Source organism: Musca vetustissima, unplaced genomic scaffold (assembly GCF_032173495.1).
Source record: "Musca vetustissima isolate MV318-11 ecotype Yass unplaced genomic scaffold, APGP_CSIRO_Mvet_v1 utg213324, whole genome shotgun sequence".
Taxonomy (NCBI): domain Eukaryota; kingdom Metazoa; phylum Arthropoda; class Insecta; order Diptera; family Muscidae; genus Musca; species Musca vetustissima.
In genome coordinates, this window is record NW_026880368.1 from 24,647 (window position 1) to 31,263 (window position 6,617).

The 6,617-nt window shown below is 35.0% G+C and overlaps 1 non-coding gene across 1 annotated transcript; it reads left to right on the forward strand.

The window, feature by feature from the left end:
- The first annotated feature begins 2,558 nt into the window (after positions 1 to 2,558).
- On the forward strand, positions 2,559 to 2,630 carry Trnad-guc (transfer RNA aspartic acid (anticodon GUC)). The gene has a single exon. It is a non-coding gene; the product is annotated as a tRNA-Asp (tRNA).
- Positions 2,631 to 6,617: the final 3,987 nt, after the last annotated feature.

Below are 6,617 nucleotides of genomic sequence, written 5' to 3' on the forward strand. Positions count from 1 at the left end.
AGTAAGACTTAATACCCTGTACAATGTGTGGTGAAGGGTATAAAAATCGAAGTTGGATGGGACCGACTATATGACAACTACACCACATGGGGATAAAAGAGATCGTCTTTAAATCGCCTCCTTGCAATCATCGCATTAAAACAACCATCCATTAAATTTGGGACGGCAAAGTCCGGTAACAAATAGGGCCTTTGGTGCATCATTTACATGTATTCGAAAGTTTACCGGAAGCACCATTCTAGTCTATCATTACATAGCAGAGCTCGTTTCTATAACGTCTTCTGGCAATCTTGACATAAGATCATGGCTCTTTACAAATTGTTACCACCCTTTTCCTCTTTAGTAAAGTTAGGTTAGTCTTTTTGGTATTTCCGATCTTTACGGAATATTCCGATGTAGCGTTCGTCTTCTCTCCAGCTATACCACCCTCAGTTGATTGATTCTTGTAGCAGTCTCCTTTAAAATTGGGTTGAATCAGTTTTCCCTTATCATATCAACAGACTGTTCGGCATTCGTCTGCTGTTCCGGAGAAATAATCATCTTCCGAGGAAGTAGAGGATCAAGTAAGGCTTATCCTTCTGAGTATCAGTTTGCTGTTCGCACATGTTACTTCGTTTCATCCTGGTCAGTTTTCGCCTTTATTCCTCAGGTAGTTTTTTTATTGTGAGTTTATCAGTCTCGTCGCTCCTTTGGCATATTGTCACATTTTGGTCTTACTCTCGTATTCAGACTCAGAATTTGAGTTCCACCTCTGTCTCGGAAGGTTTGATCGAGATTGCTCTTCTCTAGAAGTTATTAAATCACATCCGTGTTTCCCTGTTGGCTGCGTGCTGTTAGCGATATACTTCTAAGTGTCCATTTTGCTGTTCGCACTTGTTTTCCGTTTCATCATGACATAATTTGTGTCCCAGATAGTTTTTATTTTTTTTTGTCGTGAGTATAGCAATTATTACTTTTTCCACCATCTTGTCGGTTTATTCGTTGTTTGTCGTTCTCCAATGTTAAGACTCCAAATTTAAGTTTTCGCCTGTTGGGTCGAAATGCTCTTCCCCGGTGGTTATTAAACTCGCATATATTTTTGTCTGTTAGCTGCGTACTCATAGCGATACCCTTGGCCAGATCAATGACACCCGCTGCTACTGAATGGTAATGCTCTGCACCGTAACTCCATTCTTATTATTATCTTTCATGTTTGTTTTTATTTTAGTCAAATTCGGTCCGCGGGGATAGACCTAAAGTTGGGCGATCAAAATACCTCCAGATTTAACCGAATAAGTGTTTTTATTGTGAAACCAATTAAATGTCGTCTACTTTTGGAAGACCTACAGATGGTCATTAACCCATGGGTTTCTAAGGAATGAAAAATTTCCCTGCCTGTCACACAGGAGACCGGGGTACAATTCCCCGTCGGGGAATATGAGTTAATCAAATTCCTTACATTCATTAAGTTTTAGCTATAAAAGGAATGCGAGTTTTAATGTTATAATCACAAATTTTTAAAAAATGATTTTCCTTACGAATAATGATAACTGATTTCCACAACTCCTTTATTTAGTTTACTATTATCACACTAGAGAATGATAATATCGCAAAATATTGTCCACACTCGGAATATGAATCCTCAAAATATTAAAGTTCAATGATCGTTATGTAGGGTATAATATAATCGGCCGTCCTCTGCTTATAACCTATATTAAATAGTGTATAATATAATCTGATGTAGTTCTATATCAAAGTTGATCAATGTTTGATAAACATTACACTGTGCAGCACTAAAATTTTGAACCAATCACATGATAAGCTGTGCGTATTATTTAAAAATCCATCACAAGTCGAAAAACTTAAAACCAGGTTTAACAAAACCCTTAGCTAATAATACAAAACCCAGATAGGGGGTTTCTTCTACCACCATCAGCTTTCAGAGTTTGGCGGTCCCGATTGGTTTAAGATTTAAAATTTTGTCTATTAAATGTATCCAGCATAGAATGAGTAAACTGATATTTTTGAATACCTTAAGATACATATGTAGTCCATATTCGTACGTGATGTTCATGTGGGACCTCGGTTTTGGGAGATTTGTGATTTTATAGAGTAATGGCAATTTGGAAAGTATTGAGGGCTGTACTAGTTGTCGATTATACAATTAAATCATTCGTTTGTCCGCATTTGATACACTCCAAAACTTCTGATCAGATAGCTTTCAAATAAGCGTTTTAACCTAAAGAAATGCAAAATGTTATTTTTAAGATTCTAAACTATATAGATTAATCTAAATCTAAAACTATATAGATTAATCTATATAATTATGATTTCTTATCTCAGTTCGCACGAAGCCAAGATAAGATGATTTACCTGTGTGCGCACACACAAAATCTTCACCATTTGCCATTGTTCTTATGGAAATTTAAATTGCCATTGAATTCAATTGGTGATTTAATTTATGCCCATTTAGTCAGAAAGATCAGATTACGCTCTATATGACAACTTGTAGGAAAACGTAAGCATGGTCTTGTTCAAAGTTCGGCTTAAATTTATTTGGATTTTATACGAATTCAACATCCTCGATAGTATAGTGGTCAGTATCCCCGCCTGTCACGCGGGAGACCGGGGTTCAATTCCCCGTCGGGGAGTAAGTGATAATTGTCATAAATTGTCGATCATGTTTTTTGTTGTTGTAAGTTAGAAATTTAGTGTATGTAAGTGAAGGCAGCCTTGAAAAATTTCTAATGGCCTACACGGCAATTAGAGGAATTTATAAGAAACACTTTGCACGCAAATGAAATCGTTCTGAATGTCAAGAATCCATTGTAAGTCATCAGTATCCGGGTATCAAAAATTGAAATGTTGGTATCATTTCAAATGTTCATGCAAGTATAAGATCTCTAACGTTGATCAAGCAGTTCGTCTTCGGACGGCTCACAAGAGAGACACATTTAAAGAGTTAATCCCGCCTACGGGCTTTAAAATTACAAAATGGCTCTGTGTTAAATGTTCGCATAACTTGCCACGTGTTTTATCGAACTAAACGAAAAATATAAGAAAATCTCGTTCATATGGTGTATGGTCCTATACCTTCTATTCTAATAGAAAGTGGACTAGCTGGCGGAGGACCTGCCTCTAGTTAAAAAAAAATAGGCTGAGCAAGTTGGTTTCTAAAGCGCTTCGATCTCTTTTGGTTCACTCCCAAAAGGAACTACCTCATTGACGATGATATGAATAGTTCAATGAGCTTGATGATGACAAATTTAATACACACTCCACATTATGGTGGAGGATAAAAAAATCGATTTTCCTCTTTAAAGGATTCTCCCATTCATTTTTATATCGCTAAAAACCCCACTCTTAAGCTCATTTGATTGTTATCCTTTACCCATTAGCTAGCACTCTGTGTTTTAATTGTTACAATTCCGTTTTTTCATATATTTTTTTTCCAAGACATTTATCCTCCCCCAATTTTTTACTGCTCCAGAAGTGTTACTTAAGTTGTTCTTTTTGCCACGTTACTTTCTCCAGTACAAAGTCAATGGCTTCGAACGACAAACTTCACAAGAATAAGTTTGTGGCTACGAAAATCTTTTGTGGTAAACTCTTCATTTGTATATCATTGTTATTCTTTTAGGTTTTTTGTGTGTGTCAGATACAAAGTGTATTTTCCCCTTTTTTTTAGAGAGTGTGTATATGTCTATTTTGAAAAGGGCTGGAAAACACCCAAGGGGTTGGTCGCATGTACTTGTTACGATACCAGACACATAAATTTTGCGTAACTCCCTAAACTGCAAATAAAACGACATAAATGTTCGTAATACCCAACTCTAATTCTTGATGAAACAAGAGCTGTCGAACACCACGAGGCCGACCGAAGAAAAAAACTACTACCCACTCCATTTCACAAAAAAAAAACATAGTTTCTGGGTGGATATGAAAGAGTACAATATTTAAGCATAAATTAGCTGAGACCTGGTGGCTGGTGGTTAGTGGATTTTTTATAAAGGAATCTTCTTTTCATACACGTTGAGTAGTTTTTTTTTTCAAAAACAGGCCAAACCGAATAAAATAAATAGCCGTAAATGTTAAAAATGTGTGTGACCAACCCTTCCTCATTTATGTGGTTGGAATTCGCATGTCATACTCGCACATTCATTGGCCGTACATATTTCCGTAACCTATTCATGATAAATGGGGTTGGTTCAATAATGTCACAATATTGTCGTTTATTTGTGAGATCAATAAATTTAATTTTCTGTAATGTTACAGTTTTTTGTTGTTGCTGTAGCTTGATTTTTTCACAACATGTGCATTTCAAAAACAGTTTCCTTTGGTTTGCCAAAAAATCAACACTTCTAGAGGACAAACCGAATAAAAAACAAACAGCACATCGAAATTTACACAGCTGTGCATCACATTTAAAGCCAATTTGTTTGTGGTGGTTCCATTTTGTAATGGCTAAACAAATTAGCCATTATTTCAATATTTTTGAACAGATGATTATAATTATAAGATGTTGCAGCAATGAAAAACATACACGCACACAATTGTTATATTGTATTTTTTAGAGTTTTTTTAATTCTCAACCCCAAGGCATTATTAACTTGTTTTGTTTGTTTGAGGTCATGGTAATGTTATTATAGAAATTATTATTCATACTGCGTAGAAATTATATTTTAGAGTGCTAATTATATTTGGCGATGAAGAAATTTTTAATAAACTTATACATAAATTGAAAATTAGTTTAACACCAAATAACTGAGATATGTACGTATGCACAAATGAAAAATCGGTATCGACATTAAAAAAAGTATGACAAATTTGGTTCCGTTGCCATGTTACTACAACGATCTGATTTGACAGAAAGGGGCCTGAAACATATACATAAAATTAAGATTTTATTTTACTCCTTGTATGTTACCGATTTTAATACCAGCCTAAAAGTATGCAACACTAATGAATTTTATACACAAAATCGGAAGATATATTTTTTATAATAAAATAATAATATTATTATATTTTTTATAATAAAATTCAATCGTATTTTTCGATTTGAACCAATCTTCAATTAGATCTAGAATTAAACTAGGAATGTGTTCTGGGAATGTTGAACGAAGATACATATTTATACCCTTTTTTTTTATACCCTTCACTACACTGTGGTACAGGGTATTATGTCTTTGTGCATATGTTTGCAACAGGCAAAAGAAATCGAGATAGATCCATGGTTCCATTTCCAAATATACATAAATGGTCTGTTCCAGTACTTTTTATACCCTTCACCACTCTGTGGTACAGGGTATTATGTCTTTGTGTGTATGTTTGTAACAGGCAAAAGGAAACGAGATAGACACATGGTTCATTTTGAGAATATGCATAGAATCACTTTCTGAGTCGATTTATGCATGTCCGTCCGTCCGTCTGTCGATGTAAAATTGTAAACAAAGTACAGGTCGCATTAATAATCCGAATTGGATGAAATTTAACAAATTTAAAGGACGAACCCTATTGAAATTGGGAAAAATCGGTTCAGATTTAGATATAGCTCCCATATATATATATATTTAACCGATTTAATGTAAACGGTCCCTATATATCTTTCGATTCGCACGAAATTTGGTACAGCCTAATCATTTAGGTCTAGAATGATGTATGCCAAGTTTCGTAAAAATCGGACCAGATTTAGATACAGCTCCCATATATAGCTTCGTCCGATTTCATGTAAATGGTGCACCAAAGTCCCTATATATCCTTCGATTTGCACGAAATTTGGCATAACATACTGAATTGAGCATAGAGTTATGTCTGCAAAGTTTTGAGAAAATCGGTCCAGATTTACATATAGCTCCCATATATAGCTTCGTCCGATTTCATGTAAATGGTGCCCCAAAGTCCCTAGATATCCTTCGATTTGCACGAAATGTGGCATAACGTACTGAATTGAGCCTAGAGTGATGTCTGCCAAGTTTCGAGTAAATCGGTCCAGATTTCTATATAGCTCCCACATATAGTTTCGCCCGATTTCATGTAAATGGTGCACCAAAGTCGCTATATATCTTTCGATTTGCAAAAAATTTGACATAACGTACTGTATTGAGCCTAGAGTGATGTCTGCCTTGTTTCGTGAAAATCGGTCCAGATTTATATATAGCTCCCTTTTATTATAGATTGATTTTAAGTAATTGACGCACCAAGGAACCAATAGGAACAAAACGTTCTGAAATTAGTATAACCTAACCTGTGACAAGTGTGTTTGAAATCGCTTAATATTTGGATAGAGCTTCCATATATATTTCCGCCAGATTTCAAGTAAATTGGGCACCAAACTTCTCATGTTAGTCAGATTGACGTTTTCTGGATGTACAGACATAGCCCAACGGATGACCTATTTATATTTGTTTGAAGTAGATTTACATACTTTATAGATAGATATAGGTAGATTTACATTTAGATAAATATCACATATTTTATTTCATCCAATTTCATGTTAATAGTCCTTTTTAATATACCCATAGTGGTGAAGGATATCATATAGTCGGCTCCGTCCGGCTTTACTACTTTCCATACTGGTTTAATAGTAAATCTAGTAAAAGGGAAACATATCAAAATTGATCTCAGAGTACAAAATAATT